This window comes from Anomaloglossus baeobatrachus, chromosome 8, assembly GCF_048569485.1.
Source record: "Anomaloglossus baeobatrachus isolate aAnoBae1 chromosome 8, aAnoBae1.hap1, whole genome shotgun sequence".
Lineage (NCBI taxonomy): Eukaryota > Metazoa > Chordata > Amphibia > Anura > Aromobatidae > Anomaloglossus > Anomaloglossus baeobatrachus.
The window spans coordinates 92254299-92280943 of record NC_134360.1 but is presented as its reverse complement, the minus strand read 5'-3'; the positions used below and the strand labels follow the sequence as shown (position 1 = coordinate 92280943).

Genomic DNA, 26645 nt, shown 5'->3' with positions numbered 1-26645 from the left:
CCGTGCCTACATGTAGCTGTTGGTGCCACTCCTTTGTGTCCCCCTGGGGTGGGGAAGTGCTGGTGGTAGGTGGGAGTGTGGATGGACTGGCTTCATGGATAGTGTGAGGGTCCAGGGTGAGCAGCTTGGCAATAGTGGCATACCGGGGGAGCCTGACTTCTTCCTCCCCACAGTTCAACACTCTCACGGGCACTCTTCCTTTCTTCACATCTACCACCCCTCGGGCGGCTACTACAGTGGGCCAATGCTCGGAAGGCATGGGCTCCATCATCGCAGGGTAGTCACGCCCCTGAGGCCCTACTGCTGCCCTACACCAAATCATCATCTCACTCCTAGGGGGCACAGTCAATGGAGCAACATCCATCACTCTCACTCCACCAATCTCCCCTCCGGTTGAGCTTACATGCTGGCGGTACATCAGGGCGCGGATCTCACGCTGCACAGCCCTCTGCCGGCTCCCCGCCGCTGTGGTAGCTAGCTGTTGCAATAGGTTCAACACATCAGCCATGCAGTGTTCCATCACATTGGTTCCCAGCACTATTTTCGGGTTATGATCACTGGGTTCATTCATGATCACAATCATGCCCTGATGTTGCAGTTCAGCTTGCCCCACTGTCATAGCCACTTGTTTGTACCCCACCTGGGTCAATGGAAGTCCATTAGCGGCAATCAAATTTATACTATTGTCTGGAGGCGCCAGCTCGTCTGTGGCCCAATACTGCTGATACAACGTGTACGGTATGGTAGTTACCTGTGATCCAGTGTCCAAGAGAGCCATCACCGGTATGCCGTCCACAGCCACGGGGATGATAGGGCGGGCTCCGACATATCGGTCTCGCCAGTCCGGGGGGCCACGGTGTTCTACTCCTGAGGATTGGCCCGGGGCCCCAGGGGTTGCTCGTTTAACGGGCACTGTCGGTAATAATGGCCCGGCTTACGGCACTTGTAGCAGATTGGAGGTCTGCTCCGCGGGTTGTTAGCGCTTCTCCGCTGCATGCAGGGAACATCTTCGGGACTGTCAGCAAGCTGTATCTGCGCTGGAGGCTGGGATCTGGTCAGAGGTTGCAGTGCAGCAAGGATTTTGGCAAGGTCTCCGTCCAGGCGACGGACCTGGGCTGCCAACTCTTCGACTGTGCTGCTCGGGGCTGCAGGCATTACAGAGGTTGGTTTGGCTGAGGCCGCCATAAGAGGAGCTGTCTCGACGGGCCACGGGACGGGTTCCAGAACTTCAGCAGCTGGGGGCTGTAGTGCTTTGATAGCCCGCTCCTTTAACACAGCAAAGTCCACATCAGGGTGTTCCAGGGCCCACAGCCGGAGTTGTTTACGATCCTCAGGGGACCTCATCCCCTGCGCAAATTGCTCCACTAACATCTTGTTGCTATCCGCCTCATTAATAGAGTTCACCCGCTTCAGCGTGCGGAGGGCGGTCTGCAGACGTAGAGCATAGTCCCGAATGCTATCCCCAGCTCGTTGCCGGCACTGGTAAAACTGCATCCTCAGCTCAGCTTCAGTCCGGGTCTCGAAGGCAGTCTGTAGCTTCTCGAAGATGGTGGCTACAGAGAGCCGGTCCCCCTCGGCCCAGGTCTCCGCTTCCTGCTCCGCCGCACCGGTTAACTGGCCTAGCACTATCGCTGCACGTTGCTTATCAGTCAGGGGGTACAGCTCTAGCAACGGGTTAAGCTTTTTCCGGAAGGCCTGTAGGGCATCCGGTTTCCCGTCATACTGCGGTAGCCAGGCAGCTCCGGGCGCATAGGGCAAGGAAAACGGCATGACCTGAGCAAGCGCGGGGGCCGCGGCACCTCCCGCCGGTACGGCCGGGACCTGGGCAGGCCCATTCCCATCCGCGGGTGCCGCTGCGGCTGCGACCACCGCTCCTCCAGCGGCTCCGTCGGGCGCAGACATCTTGTTTCCGTCCCCCTTAGCTCTTTCCGGCCCCTCCTCTCTCGGGGCGGGGTTTTGGCCTTCGCGCCTCTACTGCTCGAGAAGACGCTCGAGCGGGAACTTTTCGCGCCAAAGATGGCGGCTTCTGAAATTTTTCTGCCAGATACCTCCGGCGGTAACAAGGCGCACCTCTACCTGACGGCAGAGCGGTAAGATCCTGTTCGTGACGCCAAGTTGTCGCGGGCGGGAGGAGGGTGACAGCACACCGCGCTCACCCCTTCTGCTCGGGTCCGGCAGTTGCTCCTGGTGGCTCGAGCTGCGGGCCGGATCCCGGGGTGTCTCGAGCGACACTCCTCGCCCGTGAGTGAAAGGGGGATGTTTGTTGGGTGTGGGGATTGTTATAGTTCATGACGCCACCCACGGTTGTGGTGATTACACCACCGCTGCTCAGTATGGGGGTCCCGGGGATGGTGAAGCGGAGCAGCCAGGTGTTGTGTTGCCCCTCCGTGGGTAGGGGTTGGTGATCCCAGGGCCCAGTGAAGAGATGTAAAGTGTAGGGCCCGGTGGGCGCAGGGACGCGGGGGCAGCGCTGTGCCTTGCGGCACTGTGGTACTCACTCAGCCTGAGACACGGACACAGTTTGTACGGTAAACCAACGGCTGGTAGGACGGTCCCACAGACGGCTGCACCTGTACTCCCGGTAGGTGACGGTGACGTCTCTCTTCCTTGCACCTGTGTTGTCTGATGGTAGCGGTGGATTCCCTCCGGTTACCCGCTCCCCGACTGCAATCTGGGCCGGAGGAGCTCTACACTTTGCCCGCAGGCGCTGGCCCTGGGGAAACTGGTGCCCTGGCGGTGGCGGTGTCTCCCCGGTAATGGTCGGGCTGTTGCCGTCAATCGGGACTTGGTTGTTGGGGGATCTGCGTCCCCGTCACTGATGGATTTGGCAAATCTGGCGACTCCTAGCCTTGCCGGGGTCCGAGAGGCCCCTGCCCTGGTGCTGACTGTCCTTCGGAACACTGCTCCAGACCACCGGGCACACAGCCAACGGGGTCCTTCCAGGAACTTCCAAACGGTCCCCCTCCGGACAGTCACCGCCGTCGCTGACCTTGCTGATCTGGCCCTTCACAAGCTGGACCCTTCAGGCTTTCTTTCCTTCTGTCACTTTACTTGCTTCTCTCCTTTACACTTCTCTACTTTCACCACTTTCACTTAGCTGTTTACTTTCTCTCCTTTTGCTCCTCACACTTGCCCTGCCTGGGCTTTCTGCCTGGTTACTTCCTGCCTCCAGAGCTGTGAGCTCCTTGGTGGGCGGAGCTAACCGCCTGGCCCACCCCCTGGTGTGCATCAACAGACTCCTGGAGGAAGGCAACAAGGATTTCTGGTTAGCAGATGTGCCTACCTGGAGTGTGGGGTGTGGTGGTGTTGTGACCTGTGTCCCCTGTCTTGCCCAGGGCGACACACTAGCAGCCCTGGTCCTTGACTGCAACTATGGAAGTTGTAGTACAGTGCTGGCCAAAAATATTGGCACCCCTGCAATTCTGTTAGATAATACTCAGTTTCTTTTTGAAAATGATTGCAATCACAAATTCTTTGGTATTATTATCTTCATTTATTTTGCTTGCAATGAATAAACACAAAAGAAAATTAAACAAAAATCAAATCATTGATCATTTCACACAAAACTCCAAAAATGGGCCAGACAAAAGTATTGGCACCCTTAGCCTAAGGCTGCTTTCACACCTCCGGTTTCTGCAATGCGGCACAATCCGGCACTTTGCAGGAAAATCGTAACCGTTTTTTTTGCTGCCGGTTGCGTTTTTTCTGCATAGACTTTAATTAGTGCCACATTGTGCCGCAAGGCCTTGCGTTCCATCCGGTTTTTGCCGCATGCGGCAGATTTAGCCGATGCGGCGGCCGGATGGAACGTTGCCTGGCACGTTTTTTCGTGCGGCAAAAAAAAACCGCATCGTACCGCATTCAGCCGATTCGGCGCATTTTTCAATGCATGCCTATGGCGGCCGGATGCGGCGCAATGTGGCAGTAACCGCATCCGGCCGCCGCATGCGGTTTTTGCCACTGCGCATGCTCAGTAGCATGCCGCAAGCGGCAAAAACCGGACTGGCCGCAAAGGAAAAACTTATACAAAGGATGCAGTGCTTTCACCGCATCCGTTGCATGGCTTGCACAGCCGGATTGAGCCGCAGAGCTCAAGCCGGATGTGTGAAAGCAGCCTAATACTTGGTTGCACAACCTTTAGCCAAAATAACAGCGAACAACCGCTTCCGGTAACCATCAATGAGTTTCTTACAATGCTCTGCTGGAATTTTAGACCATTCTTCTTTGGCAAACTGCTCCAGGTCCCTGAGATTTGAAGGGTGCCTTCTCCAAACTGCCATTTTGAGATCTCTCCACAGGTGTTCTATGGGATTCAGGTCTGGACTCATTGCTGGCAACTTTAGTAGTCTCCAGTGCTTTCTATCAAACCATTTTCTAGTGCTTTTTGAAGTGTGTTTTTGGTCACTGTCCTGCTGGAAGACCCATGACCTCTGAGGAAGACCCAGCTTTCTCACACTGGGCCCTACATTATGCTGCAAAATTTGTTGGTAGTCTTCAGACTTCATAATGCCATGCACACGGTCAAGCAGTCCAGTGCTAGAGGCAGCAAAGCAACCCCAAAACATTAGGGAACCTCCTCCATGTTTGACTGTAGGGACCGTGTTCTTTTCTTTGAATGCCTCTTTTTTTTTTTTCCTGTAAACTCTATGTTGATGGCTTTTCCCAAAAAGCTCTACTTTTGTCTCATCTGACCAGAGAACATTCTTCCAAAACGTTTTAGGCTTCCTCAGGTAAGTTTTGGGAAACTCCAGCGTGGCTTTTTTATGCCTCGGGGTAAGAAGTGGGGTCTTCCTGGGTATCCTACCATACAGTCCCTTTTAATTCAGATGCCGACGGATAGTACGGGTTGACACTGTTGTACCCTCGGACTGCAGGGCAGCTTGAACTTGTTTGGATGTTAGTCAAGGTTCTTTATCCACCATCCGCACAATCTTGCATTGAAATCTCTCATCAATTTTTCTTTTCCTTTCACATCTAGGGAGGTTAGCCACAGTGCCATGGGCTTTAAACGTCTTGATGACACTGCGCACCATAGACACAGGAACTTTCAGGTCTTTGGAGATGGACCTGTAGCCTTGAGATTGCTCATGCTTCCTCACAATTTGGATTCTCAAGTCCTCAGACAGTTCTTTGGTCTTCTTTCTTTTCTCCATGCTCAATGTGGTACACACAAGGACACAGGACAGAGGTAGAGTCAACTTTAATCCATGTCAACTGGCTGCAAGTGTGATTTAGTTATTGCCAACACCTGTTAGGTGCCACAGGTAAGTTACAGGTGCTTTGAATTACACAAATTAGAGAAGCATCACATGATTTTTTTTCAAACAGTGCCAATACTTTTGTCCACCCCTTTTTTATGTTTGGTGTGGAATTATATCCAATTTGGCTTTATGACAATTTTTTTTTATTTTTTTTCATTGAAGACAAATTAAATGAACATAATAGTACCAAAGAATTTGTGATTGCAATCATTTTCAAGAAGAAACTGAGTATTATCTGACAGAATTGCAGGGGTGCCAATACTTTTGGCCAGCACTGTATATGTTTATTTGTTTTTGTCCCCTTTCTTTCTTCCACTGTGTCTTATTACTGCAGTGGTGTAGTTTAGTGCACTCATTGGCCTTCGAATAGCCAGGATGAGTGGAGAGACAGCTAGGGACTAGTCACGTGTTGGCGGCGGGGGTAAGCACTCAATTAGGGATGTCAGAGAGCTCCAGGTGCAGACACAGGTTAGTATCAGGCGGTGACTCATCTCCCCTCTCTCTACCAGAAGGTCCTTCCTACTTTTTTCCATCCTCCGTTGTAACCTCTGTGTTACGCCGTGCACCAGGCGATCAATGGCCCAAGTGTGACAACTATCTGGAGGGTGATTTTTTTTTTTTCCTAATACTACAAGAAAACTATCTTAAAGGGAACCTGTCAGGTAATTTATGTGTTCTAACCTAGTAGCAATATGATGTGTGTGCTAGTAACCCCCTCTTACCCATCCCTGTGTTGTAATAATGTGTAATGTGAATGTATAAAAATGTGCTTTATTACTTTTGTGTACTCTATGTAAATGTGCAGGGGCTCTAGGATCGCATCACCATGTGAGCGTTCGCATGTTTTCCATGGTATCACGTCCCTGTGGGTGTGATACCATGGATTTACATCAGCGACGTGACCGTCGCTCTTTCAGATCGCGTGCATGCGCACTTACCATTCCCGCAGCCTTGCTTGCTTCTCGTCTTCAGAAGTGCTCTGTGCATGTGTCGCGGGTGGAGGAGGGGACGCTGCGCTCTCCCACTGCTCGGGTCCGGCCACTGGTGCTGATGCTCTGCGGCTGCCGCTGCTGCTCGGTGGTGGCTCGAGCGGTGGGCCGGATCCCGGGGACTCGAGCGGCGTTCCTCGCCCGTGAGTGAAAAGGGGGCTTGATTGTGGGGATTTATTGTCCGTGATGCCACCCACGGTTGTAGTGATAATGGACACCACCGCTGCTCTGGACGGGGATCCCGGGAGCGGTGACAGGGAACAACTTGGTTGTTATTTCTCCCCTCCGTGGGTAGGGGGTTGGTTGTCCTGGGGCCCGGTGATGGGGTAGGGATTGATGGCAGGCGGCCTACGGGGCCTGGCGAGGTGCAGGGTCGCAGGGGCAGCGCTGTGCCGCACGGCACGGTGGTACTCACTCAGCCCAATGATGCACACAGAGTCTCTGCTGAAACAAACGGCTGGATGGACGGGTCCCACAGGCGGCTGCGGTGTTTTTCCCCTGACCCCAGGTTGGTAATGTAAGTCCTTTCCTGCACCTTCCGTACGCTCCTCCTGCGTTCCGGTTTCCAGCTGGCTCCCCGATTCAGTACCGGTGGGCCACCGCCCAGCCCCGGCTACCTACGGTTCCACCAACTGTCTGCCCGGCTCCCTGCAGACGGCCACTACCGTCTGCCTCACTCTCAGCACGAGGGCCCTAGGCTCCAACCTAGGCCCCAGTCTGCGTCTGCCTCTCTGCAGACCTCATCTCTCTTCCTTTGTCTGGACTTGTCTGGACCTGCTTCCTGCCTCAAGCCAGCCAAACTCCTCGGTGGGTGTCTCCATCTCCTGACTCCGCCCACCTGGTGTGTCTGTCTGAGCCCGAGGAAGAAACCAGGTCTCACTGGGGATGTCTGTTGTGAACTGCTGGGGGTGGGGGTGTGTGTGTGTTGTTACCTGTGGCCCCTGGCTTGTCCAGGGTGACACATTCCCACTTAGTTAAATGCAGACCGTCCGTGGGCTGCCCGTCCATCACCGGTTTTATTTTTCTCTTTTAACTGTAAAAGATTAAAACATTAAACACAAGCATTACTTTGCAAACTTCCCACAACGGGAGGCATATCAAACATTAAAACACTTTTAATAATAACAATGGAACGTGTCCTTCAGTCACCCACCCAAACAAACCTAGCCTTGGTGCTGCCCCTAAGAAACGGGCAGCACCCCTTGACCCCAGCCTAGGAACGGGCCCAGATTGGTTAACGGGACTGGTACTTCGCTGCCGTTGCGGCCGGGCGGACTGCCAGAGCCGTCGTCATCTCCGTCGCGGCCGGGCAGACTGCCGGGGCCGGTGGCAGGGCGGTGACAAAGGTGAGGCCTGGGGACCCCAGGTCTGGGCCCTCCCCCACAGACGCTGTGGGCTCCGCTACCGGTAACAGGGGTAACGGGTCGGTGCATCGCTGCGGCGGCCTCTTCCAGGAACCAAACACTGGCAGAGTCCTGGCGTCCCTGCTTCCACAGCCGCGGTTCACATGCGGCCGGACGCCATCCCGTCCCCCTTAGTCTCTTTCTAGCACCTCCTTCTTCAGGGGGCGGGGCTCCACTTTTGCGCCTTTCCTGCTCGGGGAAGAAGCTCGAGCGGGAACTCTTTGCGCCCAAAATGGCGGCTTCTGCAATTTTTCGGCTGGACACCTCCGGCGGTAACAAGGCGCACCTCTACCAAACGGCAGAGCGGTAGGATCCTGTTCGTGACGCCAAGTTGTCGCGGGCGGAGGAGGGGACGCTGCTCTCTCCCACTGCTCGGGTCCAGCCGCTGGTGCTGCTGCTCTGTGGCTGCCGCTGCTGCTCGGTGGTGGCTCGAACGGTGGGCCGGATCCCGGGGACTCGAGCGGCGTTCCTCGCCCGTGAGTGAAAAGGGGGCTTGATTGTGGGGATTTATTGTCCGTGACGCCACCCACGGTTGTGGTGATAATGGTGACACCACCGCTGCTCTGGACGGGGATCCCGGGAGCGGTGACAGGGAACAGCTTGGTTGTTATTTCTCCCCTCCTTGGGTAGGGGGTTGGTTGTCCCGGGGCCCAGTGATGGGGTAGGGATTGATGGCAGGCGGGCTACTGGGCCTGGCGAGGTGCAGGGTCGCAAGGGCAGCGCTGTGCCGCACAGCACGGTGGTACTCACTCAGCCCAATGATGCACACAGAGTTTCTGCTGAAACAAACGGCTGGATGGACGGGTCCCACAGGCGGCTGTGGTGTTTTTCCCCTGACCCCAGGTTGGTAATGTAAGTCCTTTCCTGCACCTTCCGTACGCTCCTCCTGCGCTCCGGTTTCCAGCTGGCTCCCCGATTCAGTACCGGTGGGCCACCGCCCAGCCCCGGCTACCTACGGTTCCACCAACTGTCTGCCCGGCTCCCTGCAGACGGCCACTACCGTCTGCCTCACTCTCTGCACGAGGGCCCAAGGTTCCAACCTAGGCCCCAGTCTGCGTCTGCCTCTCTGCAGACCTCCTCTCTCTTCCTCTGTCTGGACTTGTCTGGACCTGCTTCCTGCCTCAGGCCAGCCAAACTCCTCGGTGGGCGTCTCCATCTCCTGACTCCACCCACCTGGTGTGTCTGTCTGAGCCCGAGGAAGAAACCAGGTCTCACTGGGGATGTCTGTTGTGAACTGCTGGGGGTGGGGTGTGTGTGTGTGTTGTTACCTGTGGCCCCTGGCTTGTCCAGGGCGACACACATGCTCAGAAGACTCCTGCGGTTCCAGTCATTCACAGTGCGCGTCTGAAGACGGGAAGCAAGCACCCGGATAACAAGGCTGCGGGAATGGTAATAGCGCATGTGTGGGATCTGAAGTAGCGACAGTCACGTCGCTGATGTAAATCCATGGTATCACGCCCACGGGGGCATGATACCATGGAAAACATGTGAACACCCACAAGGCGATGCGACGCCCAAGAGGCTAGAGCTCCTGCACATTTGAATAGGTAATAAAACACATTTTTATACATGCACATTACACAATATTACAACACAAGGATGGGTAGGAAGGGGTTACTAGCACACACATCACACTTCTGCTAGGTTAGAACACATAAATTAGCTGACAGGTTCCCTTTAAGAAGGAAGTGCTCATGTAGAGAAATAAACCATGGACAATAAATGACCAAGAGATACAGCCATTCTTAAAATGATCAAGACCTCACAATGCACAAAGATATCTTAATAAAGAATGATATCTTATGCGGAGGAATGTCATTTCACGCCTAACAATACAAATTCAATGGCTTCAATGTGCTAAGTTAACTTTCTGCTCCGTGATATCTTTTTTGTGTGTTAGTTTAAAGGGGTTGTCCGGCCTTGGGGTACAAGTCTGCAATCATGCTATATCTTCCTGCTGCACATTTCCTTGTCAGTGACAGCCAGGCTCCAAATTTACTGCCACTTAATTAATTGCGTAGATGTTATGACAAGTTGTCATAGAAAAAGCTGACATAAAAAGAATGCTATCCTTATGGCAGATTGAGACAAGCATCAGGGACGAGTTTGTGCAAAGCTTCAGGAAATGGCCCAAAGAACGAGCCTGATGCTTGGTCATTAGGCCATTGGATTGTTTATAGCTTAGTGCACAAGTTATGTGTTGCCTTTATCGATAATATCATGATCATTCTGTGCACATAGAACTGTTGTCAGACTGTTTTGATTAACTCCTTCTCTATTGGTCGATTTTTCCGTATATTCGCTTTAGTTTTTTCCTCCTCCTCCAAGAGTTTGTGACTGCCGACTTGTGAACCCTCACAGCTCGTACACTGCACACTGTGAGGATTCTATGGTACGGGAGCAGGTGGTCATGTGACCGCAAGTATTGTTTACAAATTTATGGCCATATTCCGACTACATGAATTTGGCTTTTTGTAAGATCATATCCTGCATGTCTGCACAGAACCGTTCCTTATGCTTGGTTCTGCTCTGAATCTATGAAACTATGACCCTTTTTCCTCCCCACCCTTCGCCGATACTGAGGTTCCCGCAGACGTCTCCAGGATTCCAGCGCCAAGGCCGCCGCCACCATGATTATCTACAAGGATATTCTCACCGGAGATGAAATGTTCTCTGACATCTATGTGTACAAAGCAAGTCCTGATGGGCTGTGTATTGAGGTCGATGGAAAGATCGTCACCAGAATTGAAGGTCAGACCGACGATGCCTTGATTGGTGGCAATGCGTTTGCAGAGTGCCTGGACGAAGGATCAGAATCAACTACAGTCAGTTGGGTTGATATAGTATGAAACCACAAACTTCAGGAAACTGCCTTCACCAAGGAGTCGTACAAACAGTATATTAAAGACTATATGAAAGCCATCAAAGCCAAACTTGAGAAAAGTAATCCAACCGGAGTAAAGCCTTTTATGACTGGTGCCGCGGGAAAAATCAAAGACATTCTTGGAAACTTTAAAAATCATCAGTTTTTTACAGGAGAATCTATGAATTCACATGGCATTGTGGCTCTCCTAGATTTCTGTGAGGATGGAGTAACACCGTTTTTAACCTTTTTCAAGGATGGCCTGGAAATTGAAAAATTTTAACAAAGTTGGTTCATCTGTCATAATAACCTGCTGCTGCTTCACATCCATACATCAGGATTAAGCAAAGTCTTAACACCCCCACTCAAACTGGAGCTTCAGACGCTCCCTAAAAACACCTCTTTTTAGGGTGGTCTATCACACTCCCTATCCAAACTAAATTCACATAGTCCCTCCACGACCTCTCAGATCATACCTCCTTGTCAACCTCCACCGCACCCAAAAGCATCTCAAAGATTGGCTGACTGGTTCAGGCAGCCTTTATCTGTCCACCATTTCTTGAGATGGCTGGATTGCCGTTGTAAATAAGCACTTGTAAATTGTCCCCCCACCTCATTGTTGATTGTAAGCTCTCATGAGCAGGGTTGTCTTTTTCTTTTTTTCTAATTATTGTCTTTTCTGTAACTGTTACTTGTTTGTATATGAACCCCTGATTTGTTAAGCGCTGCGGAATATGTTGGCACTTTAGAAATAAAGATGTATTATTATTATTATATTATTATGACTCTTGCAGGAAGAGAATTTAAAAATGAAACTGCATATTCAGCAAATCATCCAATAAAGAGTTGTGATTCCTTAAAGTTGGAGGTATCATACTTATCTGATGTGTATGAGCTATCCATAGGTTAAGTCATAAATATCATAAGCCTGGACAACCCCTTTAAACTTGTCGCTACAGTTTAGTTTGGGTATAAGGGTATAGTGGCTATGTTTGTGCATTTTAATGTTTCTAAGGTGTGTATGCATGTGTGTGTGTGTGCATGTGTGTGTGTGTGCATGTGTGTGTGTGCATTTGCATGTGTGTGTGTGTGCATGTGCATGTGTGTGCATGTGTGTGTGTGTGTGTGCGTGTGTGTGTATTTGGGTGTGCATGTGTGTGTATATATAATATAGACATAAAATGAAGCGCTCTCAAACAAAATGTCCCAGTATTTATGTCAAAACCCACTTTTTATCATTAGGTAAATGCATAGCTGACTTTGTCTTTCAGTCATATCGGTGGTACATTTAATCGTTCCAGTCACGGTCTTGGTCATAACATGCATGTCCAACACAACACAGTCTGATTGAAGGCCTGGACTGCCCCAACGTCATGGCAATAGATGAGTAAATGCTGCGCTTACACACTGTCAACCAGCTAACTGGACATGTGCACTGAATCTGGGTATACTGTCATGATGACTGTGGAATAGCGGGGAACCGGGGCTCCTAAGCTATGGGGCCCTACGCTATCGTTAATGTCAGTATGCCCCAGATGGTGGAAAGGCCTGAGTCTCCTTCCTTGCCCTGCTTCTTACCAGTTCTGAACTGATTTCCCCTTCCCCTCCACACAGGGAGGGACAGGACAGGAGTAAGATGAAATCCAAAATAAGGCTATGTGCACACGCTGCATGTTTGTGGTGACCACTAAGAGGCATGTTTTTGGTCCCAAAACAACACACCCTTGGCATGCATTTTTTGCTGTGTTTTAAAGCATTTTTGCTCAGTGCATGTCAAATCTAATGACTGGAAGGGCTCAAAAATGGAGAAAGAATTGACAAGCTGCAACATGGGGACAAAAAAATGAAATCTAATAGACTTTGCTGGGGAAGGAAATGCATGCAGTTTTGGGACCAAAACTGCACCAAAAAAACATACAAAAAAACGCAGTGTGCACACAAGTCCTAAAAGACAGACAAGGTAAAACCCAATCTCTGTCACACAGCATGCAGACAAAAAGGTTAAGACAAAAAAAGATTCAGGAGGAAAAACAAGAGTAGGATGCAAGCTACAAAACAACAGGAGTAAACTCCACAACCACACCAAACAACTTTCACCAGAGATTCTGGGACACCACACCTCGCAGACCAACATAGAAACTATAGCTGGCATGGATATGTGGCGCCCCTGACCTGGTCAGGCACCACTGAGTACTGCACCCATGCTGGGGACAGTACAATACAGGTAATCCAGATGGCTGACTGGGGTGTGGAACACAGGCGCATAGTGATCAGGTCTCACACATGTACCCATGAGAGGACCCCTGGGGATCCCAGGAGGGGGCAAGCCTTCACCTTCACTGGAATAGTGGAGGGGGTAGAGCCTCCATCTCCTCTCAAGGGGTGTGGTGGAGAGTCTGGTTGCTAGGTGGCGTAGGCAAGAACAGGAGAGGAGGAGCAGTGAGCCAGTTCAGTGTAGAGTCCAGGGAGCTCAAGTGAGGAGCAGATCCCTGGAGCTGTGCAATCTGACAGCGTCCGCGCAGTGGCTACAGACGGGGGAGAACGGTCAACTAGGAGTGCTACCTGAAAGCCAGCTTCAGCTAGAGAGTGCAACGGAGTGGGAAGTAAGGAGACTGCTAGAGAGCACCAGGCCCAACCGGGCGGCAGATCCCGAAGCGAAGATAGATCCAGCTTTCTTCTGCTAAACCTGCCGGTGTGGGGCTCTCAAAGCCCACACCACAACACCACAAAAGCCGCAGCCACGTAACCGCAGTGAGGGCCCATAGGTCACAGGAGGCAAGCAGCTGGAGTGGCCTGGTCCGGGGAACAAGCATACGGCAAACAAAAGGGGGAGAGAGGCTGCAGCATCTTCCCTGGGTGACCCCCATAGGGACTCAAAGTCGGGGTCACCCCAAACCACCAAGGGCTAAGGAAGGCGAGTCAGTAGCCACCCTCATAAAGTCAGCCTGAAGGATACCTGGTTCCCATCTGGTTCATCCCAGCTACGCCCGGGCTACTCACCCTGCCATCAAATGTGAGTAAAGCCCTTGAAAGACATTCTGCCTGTGTGGAGTTATTCTGCGCCTTGTGGTACTACAAACCTACACAGGGCCCTGGGGCTTGCCTCACTCTCAGGAGGCTACTACATCCTACTGCACCCACCATCAGCCCCAGGCGTCCCCTAACCTGCAGTGGCGGTCCCCACTGACCGCAATACTGAGAGTGGCGTCACGATCAAAACAGAAGATTTCCTACCAGTGACGGAGATCCAGCTACGTGGAGTCCCTGAAGGTATGCACCGACACAACACCTGTGGGGCTTCACATCTGGCGTCACGAACAGGATAAGGACTAGACCTGTCCAGACAGGTGACCATGTGCCTGGGCGGTCCGCTTGAAAAATTGGAAGCGCCGCCATATTGCCACCATGAAAAGCGCGCTGAAAAACAACAGCAGCCCGCGCTGGGAGAAGTTACCGCCCACGAAGAGGTGTGGCTACCCAGAGATCCCCTGCAGAGTTCTGACCTTGCCAGCTATGAGAGTGGAAGCGTCCAGAGACGGCGGGAAGGAAGGAGAGCCACAAGCCTGCTGCTGGGAGAGGAGCTGCTGAAAGAGGCAGAGCAGAAACTGAACAGCTTGCTATCGGAGGCAACGGCGAGTCCACAGCTGGAGAGTCGTGCAGAAGAGGGCGCAGAAGAAATGGCGTCTGACCGCAGAAATCCAGAACCGGGCTCCGCTGCCTGGTGGTATCGGGAGCTGGCCCAGTTCTGTGACCGACTGGAGACCCGGGTTGTGGAGCAGATCCGGGAAGAACGAATGGAAATGCTGGAGATGACCGCGGCGGTTCGGGCCTATGAAAGGAGAGCCGCGCGCCGAGTGCCAGACAGGACGGCGATGACGCAGACCCCGATGCTGCCACCGGTGGGTGAGTCGAGTGATGCCCCGGCCAGCGCAAGTGCCCCGACCCCTGCTGCCACGCCCGCGGTCCCCGAAGAGGCGTCCGGTGCGGCGACGCTGAAGCAGGCCGCAGCCACGCCAGGTGCGGCCCACCAAGCCCCAGCGGCCGCAGCGATGCCCTGCTCGGCCCACCAAGACCCGGTCCCTGCAGCAACGCCCAGTCCGGCCCGCAAAGAACCGGCTGCCACCGCGACCCTCATCCGCGTCGCAGGCGTAACGCTGACCCAGGCCGCCGCCCTGCTAGGCCCGGCCCGCCGAGACCCCACCGCCGCAGCAACGCTCGTCCGCGCCGCAAGTGAGGTGCTGAACCAGGCCGCAGCCACGCCAGGCGCGGCCCGCCAAGCCCAGACTGCTGCAGCGACGTCCAGCCCAGCCTGCACAGATCCCATCGCAGCTGCGACGCCGATCCAGGCCGCCGCCATCCAGGGCGCGGCCCGCCAAGACCAGGCCGCCGCCATGCCGGGCGCGGCCCGCCAAGACCAGGCCGCCGCCATGCCGGGCGCGGCCCGCCAAGACCAGGCCGCCGCCATGCCAGGCGCGGCCCGCCAAGAAGAGATTACCTCATCATTTACCCCGGCCTGCAAGGCCAGAGCAGACACCGCTCCCCAGTCCAGAGAGGTCCCTGCTAGGAAGACCCTGATAGGAGAGGACCCTGAATACTGGAAGCTGAAGGCTGACCTAGAGGCCCAGTTCCCACAGGAAATGGTGGATCGGTATCTGCTCCCTCCGCATACCCCCAAGGAGATTCCGGCAATCACTGCAGCCACGCTGAAGAGTCCACCGCCTGGGCCAGCTGAGGAACACTCATCCCCAGCGCTGCCACAACCAGAGTGCAGCGAAGAACTAAGGGGGAGAGGAGGCCAGGAAGCTGAGGAGCTGACTCCAGTGCCACCAGCAGTGGACCCATACCCAGAGCCGGAGATGCTGCCCTATTCCCGCTGGGAGGAGGAAGACTTGACACCGTCAGCAGATGAAGATCAACCCAAAAACCTCACCTGGGGCCCTGCAGGCATTGAAGTAACAGCCCAGCAAAACCCAGCCCGCAAGACAAGGCGTCGCAACAGAACAACGCTGTCCCCTGCACCACAGTCTCCAGAGCAGAGAGAAGTCACAGCCAGAGACCTACAGGAGAAAAGGTTACTGAGAAGGTCCAGAGCCCAGGTCAGAGGACCCCTTTACAGAGGAATAGTAGAGGACTTCAACTTGAAAAGCGGATACGGCTTTATTGTAGTAAGAGGAATAAAAGAGGGCATATTTGTGAATCGGAGAGATGTTCAAGCCCACCTGCCCAGAGGACATTCAGGCAGAAATTTGAAAATTGGAGACGTAGTACAGTTCACCTTGCATCAAGGAGAAAGGGGCTACTATGCCTTAGACGTAGCACCATGTCCCAAACAAGAAAGAAAAGACAGAGATAAAGAACCAGATGTAGAAACAGACGAAGACCAAGAAAGGAAAGATAAAGAACCTACAGATGAAACAACCACAGACAAAGATCCTACAGATGAAACAACCACGGACGACGACGGAGAGCAAGAAAGTCACAGGTGTCGGTGCCCTACATGCCCACGCCCTGGTGAAATGGAGGAGTAGAGTAGAGAGAAGTAAAGAAATCCAGCAAGTTACCAGTTGAAGTTTTGACAAGTTTTGTTTGCAACGTTTAAGAAATGCGCCCACAAAAACTATTGTGAGAAAACCATAAACCTTAAGGCTATGAACTTGCTATAGCCACAAACTCTCGCAGTGTAAATAGTTACACCAGTGGCACCACCACCAGGGCCAGCCTGTTTAGGGGCTTGGCTCGTCTGCAACCAGGGGGGCCCGTCCGTAGAAAAGGGCCTTGGCTCACCTGCGACCAGAGAGCACGCCTGTTTATGGGGCCTTGGCTCACCACCACAAAGAGGGTACCTGGTCAGCACCAACTGTGGAGGCCGCCTCTGCATCCTGCCAGAAGAGGCTGAAGGCGCGGATCCACCAGGCCAGGTATACCCTGAAACCACCAGCCCATGAAAGCCGCCTCTACATCCTGCCAGAAGTGGCTGAAGTCGCGGCCAACGGGAGAGGAAGATTGGAGGAAAGGTCTGGGGAAACGGATGGCCCAGACCTGGTTACCAACAGGACCGGTGACCTGCCTCCTGAGAGGGTTTTGGGTGGGTTAACGGACTTGTGGGTGGAGGGTGGTGATGTACGATAACTGGTGATCTTAAAATGTTTTACCATGTTTTAATGTTTTATGCATTTTAAAATGTTGTCTTGCAGCCCGAGGACGTGCTGGTGATAACTAAGGGGGAATGTGGCGCCCCTGACCTGGTCAGGCACCACTGAGTACTGCACCCATGCTGGGGACAGTACAATACAGGTAATCCAGATGGCTGACTGGGGTGTGGAACACAGGCGCATAGTGATCAGGTCTCACACATGTACCCATGAGAGGACCCCTGGGGATCCCAGGAGGGGGCAAGCCTTCACCTTCACTGGAATAGTGGAGGGGGTAGAGCCTCCATCTCCTCTCAAGGGGTGTGGTGGAGAGTCTGGTTGCTAGGTGGCGTAGGCAAGAACAGGAGAGGAGGAGCAGTGAGCCAGTTCAGTGTAGAGTCCAGGGAGCTCAAGTGAGGAGCAGATCCCTGGAGCTGTGCAATCTGACAGCGTCCGCGCAGTGGCTACAGACGGGAGAGAACGGTCAACTAGGAGTGCTACCTGAAAGCCAGCTTCAGCTAGAGACTGCAACGGAGTGGGAAGTAAGGAGACTGCTAGAGAGCACCAGGCCCAACCGGGCGGCAGATTCCGAAGCGAAGATAGATCCAGCTTTCTTCTGCTAAACCTGCCGGTGTGGGGCTCTCAAAGCCCACACCACAACACCACAAAAGCCGCAGCCACGTAACCGCAGTGAGGGCCCATAGGTCACAGGAGGCAAGCAGCTGGAGTGGCCTGGTCCGGGGAACAAGCATACGGCAAACAAAAGGGGGAGAGAGGCTGCAGCATCTTCCCTGGGTGACCCCCATAGGGACTCAAAGTCGGGGTCACCCCAAACCACCAAGGGCTAAGGAAGGCGAGTCAGTAGCCACCCTCATAAAGTCAGCCTGAAGGATACCTGGTTCCCATCTGGTTCATCCCAGCTACGCCCGGGCTACTCACCCTGCCATCAAATGTGAGTAAAGCCCTTGAAAGACATTCTGCCTGTGTGGAGTTATTCTGCGCCTTGTGGTACTACAAACCTACACAGGGCCCTGGGGCTTGCCTCACTCTCAGGAGGCTACTACATCCTACTGCACCCACCATCAGCCCCAGGCGTCCCCTAACCTGCAGTGGCGGTCCCCACTGACCGCAATACTGAGAGTGGCGTCACGATCAAAACAGAAGATTTCCTACCAGTGACGGAGATCCAGCTACGTGGAGTCCCTGAAGGTATGCACCGACACAACACCTGTGGGGCTTCACAGATAGAAGATTTCATCCAGCTTAAACAGAAGGGGAGCAGATGATAGGCCTTCCCACAGTATACGATTAAGGGAGCAAGTTAGACCACCAGAGATTAACTCTTGCTAGCCTGCCTATAAATGAGCACACAGCAGGTTGACGCCCGAGCCTGCCTGTGTTGATTCCAGACACCAGAGAAACCATTGGGTTGAGTGTCAGAATCTGCAATCTGAACAGAGCCCGACACCGCCTTGACGAATGGCAAAGTTTGTGCAAAACTCCGTGTGACATGTATGTTTGTAAGACTCCAAGGGGTCGGGTGAAAACACTAATCACCGGGCTGGTGAAGACCAGGGGTTGTCACGGGTGGCCCTGCCTGGTTTCTTGACCCTGAGGTCTACATTAAAGGGAACGGGTGGTGGCTAATTATGTGATGCCACCTGCGGTATGCCGCCAAGGAATAGCTGCCACTGCTCTCGCTGTCCTCCGAGGTGGATGGTAGTAGCAGCTATGATGTTTCTGCTGCCCACAGGTGGAGCGGGCTCCAGGGAAGAAGATGAGGGGAGTAGTAATGGCAGGCGCCGAGGTGCGGGGCAGTGGCACTGGGAATGACAGGTCGACACAGTCTCTGCGGGTTCCAGGTGTTTTACTCACAGTCCATGCCGCTCGCCCGGGAAGTACCAGTCACCCGCTGTGAAGAGCTTTGTCGAATCCAGATCCTTTAGAGGTCAATGCCAGTGAATTGGATGGTGGGACCTTCTTTCTGCTCCTGGTATGGGTTCCCATGGCCTGAAGCACTTGGGCACCCCTGGTTCTTGAAAAGTGTGTTTACTCCCTGCCCATATGCAGGTGGCACAGGTCCGATGCGGGGCCTGCCTTGGAACATGACCTCGGATCCTATTTGGCACTGTGCTCTGGGAACTGCGCGGGCTGGAGGGACATGCAATCCCCCAAGCCTGCAAATTTTGGTGTACCAGTTGAAGTAAAATCCACCCTAGGATTCTGCACCCTATTAGCGCTGGTCCCGAGGGAGCAATCAAGCTCTCTCCTCTGCGACCGTATTAACTCCTGTGTCCCACCAGAGCTGCCGGTGAAACCCAACTGCTCTCTTCCTCTCCTGCTGGAGAACTCCGCTAACTGTTGTGTTGGCACCTCACTTCCCCAGGTAGTTGCTCCTCCCGTCCCAGATTCCCGCCACTAGTGGATTGGGGATCCCAGGTGTGATGGTGTCCTAGAAACCCAACCATTCTGGCGACCCCTTTTGACCCAAACCAAGCCTGGTCGACAGTAAAGGTAGAACAACCTGCTTGTGTGTATGAGTTGTGTAAGTGGAACCGGCACTGACCTCCTCTAGACCCAGGTTGAGCACTGCACCTTAAATCAGGTGCAGTACCCTGTGGTGACTGAAGCCTCAGGGGCGCCATACATCCCCAGCTTCATTTCCTTTCTGCGCATGCTCCAGAGGCACTGTGAGTCAGTGGCTATTGATGTATACACAGTGTGTGCACTCAGTTTCCATGTCACATAGCCACTGATTCAGAGCAACTGTGGAGCATGCGCAGAAAGGAAATGAAGCTGGGGACGTACACCAAGAGTCAGTGCACATGCCCGGGCAGCTGGTTGTCAGTGTGCAAGCACAGGATTTACTCAGTGATTGCCGTGACTTCGGGCAGTCCAGGCCCTCAATCAGACTGCGTTGTTATGGGTGTGACTAGTATGAAGAAGATAGTAGAAGACTGGAACGATCAAAAGCACCAAATGACTGAAAGTCTGCTATGCAATTGCCTAATGATAAAAAGTGTTTTTTGACATAAATATTGGGGCGTTGTGCTTGAGAACTCCATGTCAGGGATGCACATTGCATCACTAATTAGACATTTTTAGGCAGATTAGTATGATCAGATGACATGACAGGTTCCCTTTAAGTATCCATATGAACAATTTCTTTATGCACCTCTTTTTGTTTGTTTTACTGCTTGTTCATTCCTAGTCATGTATGATTTTTTTATGATAGAATTTTCGAAGGTGTGATTATTTGAGGATTGTGAAAGGGAACCTGTCATGTAAAAAAAACCCCTGTGGATATGGGGTTAATCTGCAGGTTAATGTCATTCCCAAGCTGCTTAACGCCTGTACTTCTGCCAGGAGGAAATTAACGTTATTCCTCATAGCAGCCTCGGGCTTTCAGTCATAGGGGCAGTGCTGGCATGGCTTCAGTCACTTCTTAGTGCATAGTAAGCAATAGAGGCAAGTGCGCCCTCAGGAGTGACTGACAGCAGGCTCAGCATTTTACATGACAAGTTCCCTTTAATATACGATATTGTAGTATCTTACCAGTTTTTGGGTTTACTGTCAGTGCCCTGTGACAGCAGAATGGTGCTCTGCTCACCTCCTCTAATCACCTCATGCCCTACACGCACTTAGTGTAACATGTCAGAATCTCGGTTTATTATTCTCACGCTCAGTGCCCAGACCATATACACGGAAGGAATTTATACTGAGATCTCCGTGCACTAATTCTGCGTCATAAAATCCCAGTATTTTTACATTCTGAAGTGTGTGGGTTCGTATTCTGAAAAATAACTTCTAAACCTGAAAAATCTCAGTTTGATCATTGGACCATGACATCCACGGGCAACATTCTTGCATCCTCATTCTTCTCTTCTTCCTGTGTTCTGCATCTCGCCCTCCGTGGGTAGATGTTTCCATGGCAACTCTATCCTTTATGCTTCTGAAATTACACTCTCTTTAAATTGTTAACCTATTAAGGTATAAGCAGGAGAGGATTTTGGGTCCTGTAACACTGTAGTTTTATGTGTATATCCTGTAGCTGCATCATCGATCAGGCTCGCCACAATCACGCAGCTGAGATTTGCATTATTCTGTGTAAATACTGTACGAATGGAACTGATAAACACTAGTACCATTTAATTGTATGGCAAAATATCAATGCACTCATCAGGTTTATTGTTATACTTGTTTGCACACAAGTATAAGCAGCACGGATAATTAAATCTGAAATGGCTCAGTTACGATATTCCAGCGGGTTGGTCTGAAAACCTTGGGAATGAAAAGTGAGACATTTGGTGGGCACTCCTGATTTATTTGAGGATATCGGGGAAGGGCCTAAATTTCCTGGTTTTACCCTTCAAAAACTTTCTAACCATAGGAATTCAAGATAATCTATCACCAGGTTCACTGATTCCAGCTATGTGTAAGCTAATGGGCTTCTTGCTGCAGTTTTGATAAAATCACTGTATTTTTCTGTTGCAGATCTACCAGTTGTCTAAATGCTGAGCTCTGTATAACCCCGCCCACATCGCTGGCTGGCAGATTTTTGTGTACACTGTGCATAGGCAGAAAGCTGCCAACCAGTTGTAGGGGCAGGATTATACAGCGCTCATGAACATGGAGGAATACATGGCAGTAGTGTCATGCTAGGTACGGGGAAGTACTAGGTGAACAGTGAAGGGGTTGGGAAGGAAAACTCTGTGGCTAGGGAAGGGGGAGATTGTGACCCCTACCCAAACCTACCGCTGGTCCCTGGGGTCCCTCACCACCTTAGATAGGTTCTGCACCTGTGCGCCGAGACGGATACCTGACCCTAGGTATCCCTAGTGCTGGCCCTAAATAGGGAACAGGTGGGATCAGCTCTTTGTTAACCCCACTAAACAGTATAGATGACACAAGAAAGACACAGAGGGGAAAATGCATGAACTACTTATCCACAGATTAGGTAGAAGTTCAGCAAAGTTTTAGCAATGATACTACAGATGATTACAAGCCTCCTGCTTGCAACCAGAGCTTGAATGAACTAAATAATATCACCAGCACAAGTCCAGGGAAGACGGGGGAATTTAAGCACATTCCTCCTCATTGAGGAGTAAGCAAGCAGAACTGTACTACAGTATATACCAGTGATGGCGAACCTATGGCACGCGTGCCACCAGGGGCACGCAGAGCCCATTCTGCTGGCACGTGTGCTGTCGCCTGATCCTGCAGTTTTGATCTGCTAGTGCAGTCGCGCCGGCAGATCAAAACTGTGTTGGAGCGGAGGAGACATTTCTCCTCGCTCTGACACTCCTCCTCCCCCAGGCTGCAGGTGTGTTGCCTAGGAGACGGAGGAGCGTCAGTAAGCGGCGCCGGCGTAATGACGTCTTCTGGCCGCGTGGGGACTGAGGACCCAGCAGCGCGCAGCGGGGGAGCGGGTGCAGGAAGGTGAGTTGTGTATTGCTTTTTTTTTTAGAACACGTGTGCGGCTGTGCCAGGGGGGGGGGGGGGGGGGGCGCAGTGCTAGCGTGGGAGAACGCACATGACAGCATGGGGTGGGGGTGAGATACCGCACATGCCAGCATGGGGTGGGGGTGGGAGAACGCACATGACAGCATGGAGTGGGGGTGGGAGAACGAACATGACAGCATGGAGTGGGGGTGGGAGAATGCACGTGACAGCGTGGGGGAGGGGGAACGCACATGACAGCATGGGGTGGGGGTGGGGGAACGCACATGACAGCATGGGGTGGGGACATGCATGCCAGGATGGGGAACAATGCATGCCAGGATGGAGGAAACATGCATGCCAGGATGGGGAACAATGCATGCCAGGATGGAGGAAACATGCATGTCAGGATGGAGGAAGCATGCATGCCAGGATGGGGAACAATGCATGCCAGGATGGAGGAAACATGCATGTCAGGATGGAGGAAGCATGCACGCCAGGATGGAGGAAACATGCATGCCAGGATGGAGGAAACATGCATGCCAGGATGGGGAACAATGCATGCCAGGATGGAGGAAACATGCATGCCAGAATGGAGGAAGCATGCATGCCAGGATGGGGAACAATGCATGCCAGGATGGAGGAAACATGCATGCCAGAATGGAGGAAACATGCATGCCAGGATGGAGGAAACATGCATGTCAGGATGGAGGAAACATGCATGCCAAGATGGGGAACAATGCATGCCAGAATGGAGGAAACATAGATGCCAGGATGGAGGAAACATACATGCCAGGATGGAGGAAACATACATGCCAGGATGGAGGAAGCATACATGCCAGGATGGGGAAAACATACATGCCAGGATGGAGGAAACATGCATGCCAGGATGGAGGAAGCATGCATGCCAGGATGGAGGAAACATGCATGCCAGGATGGAGGAAACATACATGCCAGGATGGAGGAAACATACATGCCAGGATGGAGGAAGCATGCATGCCAGGATGGAGGAAACATACATGCCAGGATGGGGAAAACATACATGTCAGAATGGAGGAAACATACATGCCAGGATGGACGAAGCATGCATGCCAGGATGGAGGAAACATGCATGCCAGGATGGGGAACAATGCATGCCAGGATGGGGAACAATGCATGCCAGGATGGAGGAAGCATGCATGTCAGGATGGAGGAAGCATGCATGCCAGGATGGAGGAAACATGCATGCCAGGATGGGGAACAATGCATGCCAGGATGGAGGAAACATGCATGCCAGAATGGAGGAAGCATGCATGCCAGGATGGGGAACAATGCATGCCAGGATGGAGGAAACATGCATGCCAGAATGGAGGAAACATGCATGCCAGGATGGGGAAAACATACATGCCAGGATGGAGGAAACATGCATGCCAGGATGGAGGAAGCATGCATGCCAGGATGGAGGAAACATGCATGCCAGGATGGGGAAAACATACATGCCAGAATGGAGGAAACATGCATGCCAGGATGGAGGAAGCATGCATGCCAGGATGGAGGAAACATGCATGCCAGGATGGAGGAAACATACATGCCAGGATGGAGGAAACATACATGCCAGGATGGAGGAAGCATGCATACCAGGATGGAGGAAACATGCATGCCAGGATGGGGAAAACATACATGTCAGAATGGAGGAAACATACATGCCAGGATGGAGGAAGCATGCATGCCAGGATGGAGGAAACATGCATGCCAGGATGGAGGAAACATGCATGCCAGGATGGGGAAAACATACATGCCAGAATGGAGGAAACATGCATGCCAGGATGGAGGAAGCATGCATGCCAGGATGGAGGAAGCATGCATGCCAGGATGGAGGAAACATACATGCCAGAATGGAGGAAACATGCATGCCAGGATGAAGGAAGCATGCATGCCAGGATGGAGGAAACATGCATGCCAGAATGGAAGACACATACATGCCAGGATGGAGGAAACATACATGCCAGGATGGAGGAAACATGCATGCCAGGATCGAGGAAACATGCATGCCAGGATGGAGGAAACATACATGCCAGGATGGAGGAAACATGCATGCCAGAATGGAGGAAACATACATGCCAGGATGGAGGAAACATGCATGCCAGAATGGAGGAAACATGCATGCCAGGATGGAGGAAACATGCATGCTAGGATGGAGGAAACATACATGCCAGAATGGAGGAAACATGCATGCCAGAATGGAGGAAACATACATGCCAGAATGGAGGAAGCATGCATGCCAGGATGGGGAAAACATAGATGCCAGGATGGAGGAAACATGCATGCCAGAATGGAGGAAACATACATGCCAGGATGGAGGAAACATGCATGCCAGAATGGAGGAAACATGCATGCCAGGATGGAGGAAACATGCATGCCAGGATGGAGGAAACATACATGCCAGAATGGAGGAAACATGCATGCTAGGATGGAAGAAACATACATGCCAGAATGGAGGAAACATGCATGCCAGAATGGAGGAAACATACATGCCAGAATGGAGGAAGCATGCATGCCAGGATGGGGAAAACATACATGCCAGGATGGAGGAAACATACATGCCAGGATGGAGGAAACATGCATGCCAGAATGGAGGAAACATACATGCCAGGATGGAGGAAACATGCATGCCAGGATGGAGGAAACATGCATGCCAGAATGGAAAAAACATGCATGCCAGAATAGAGGAAACATGCATGCCAGGATGGGGAAAATATGCATGCCAAGATGGAGTAAACATGCATGCCAGAATGGAGGAAACATGCATGCCAGAATAGAGGAAACATACATGCCAGGATGGAGGAAACATGCATGCCAGGATGGAGGAAACATGCATGCCAGGATGGAGGAAACATGCATGCCAGGATGGAGGAAACATGCATGCCAGGATGGAGGAAACATGCATGCCAGGATGGAGGAAACATGCATGCCAGGATGGAGGAAACATGCATGACAGGATGGAGGAAACATACATGCCAGAATGGAGGAAACGTGCATGCCAGAATGGAGGAAACGTGCATGCCAGAATGGAGGAAATGTGCATGCCAGAATGGAGGAAACATGCATGCCAGGATGGAGGAAACATACATGGCAGGATGGAGGAAACATACATGGCAGGATGGAGGAAACATCCATGGCAGGATGGAGGAAACATGCATGCCAGAATGGAGGAAACATGCATGCCAGAATAGAGGAAACATACATGCCAGAATAGAGGAAACATACATGCCAGAATAGAGGAAACATACATGGCAGGATGGAGGAAACATGCATGCCAGAATAGAGGAAACATACATGCCAGGATGGAGGAAACATGCATGCCAGAATGGAGGAAACATACATGCCAGGATGGAGGAAACATGCATGCCAGGATGGAGGAAACATGCATGCCAGAATGGAGGAAACATACATGCCAGAATGGAAAAAACATGCATGCCAGAATAGAGGAAACATGCATGCCAGGATGGGGAAAACATGCATGCCAAGATGGAGTAAACATGCATGCCAGAATGGAGGAAACATGGATGCCAGAATAGAGGAAACATACATGCCAGGATGGAGGAAACATGCATGCCAGGATGGAGGAAACATGCATGCCAGGATGGAGGAAACATGCATGCCAGGATGGAGGAAACATGCATGCCAGAATAGAGGAAACATACATGCCAGGATGGAGGAAACATACATGCCAGGATGGAGGAAACATGCATGCCAGGATGGAGGAAACATGCATGCCAGGATGGAGGAAACATGCATGCCAGAATAGAGGAAACATACATGCCAGGATGGAGGAAACATGCATGCCAGGATGGAGGAAACATGCATGCCAGGATGGAGGAAACATGCATGCCAGGATGGAGGAAACATGCATGCCAGAATAGAGGAAACATACATGCCAGGATGGAGGAAACATGCATGCCAGGATGGAGGAAACATGCATGCCAGGATGGAGGAAACATGCATGCCAGGATGGAGGAAACATGCATGCCAGAATAGAGGAAACATACATGCCAGGATGGAGGAAACATGCATGCCAGGATGGAGGAAACATGCATGACAGGATGGAGGAAACATACATGCCAGAATGGAGGAAACGTGCATGCCAGAATGGAGGAAACGTGCATGCCAGAATGGAGGAAACGTGCATGCCAGAATGGAGGAAACATGCATGCCAGGATGGAGGAAACATACATGGCAGGATGGAGGAAACATACATGGCAGGATGGAGGAAACATCCATGGCAGGATGGAGGAAACATGCATGCCAGAATGGAGGAAACATGCATGCCAGAATAGAGGAAACATACATGCCAGAATAGAGGACACATACATGCCAGAATAGAGGAAACATACATGGCAGGATGGAGGAAACATGCATGCCAGAATAGAGGAAACATACATGCCAGGATGGAGGAAACATGCATGCCAGGATGGAGGAAACATACATGCCAGGATGGAGGAAACATGCATGCCAGAATGGAGGAAACATACATGCCAGAATGGAGGAAACATGCATGCCAGGATGGGGAAACATGCATG

The 26645-nt window shown here is 52.1% G+C and overlaps 1 protein-coding gene and 1 pseudogene across 1 annotated transcript in view; both read left to right on the top strand.

The window, feature by feature from the left end:
• GRIN2B (glutamate ionotropic receptor NMDA type subunit 2B) overlaps positions 1-26645 on the top strand; it is a 935536-nt gene that overhangs the window by 662931 nt on the left and 245960 nt on the right. The window lies entirely within an intron of this gene.
• LOC142249327 (translationally-controlled tumor protein homolog pseudogene) lies at positions 10237-10799 on the top strand (annotated as a pseudogene).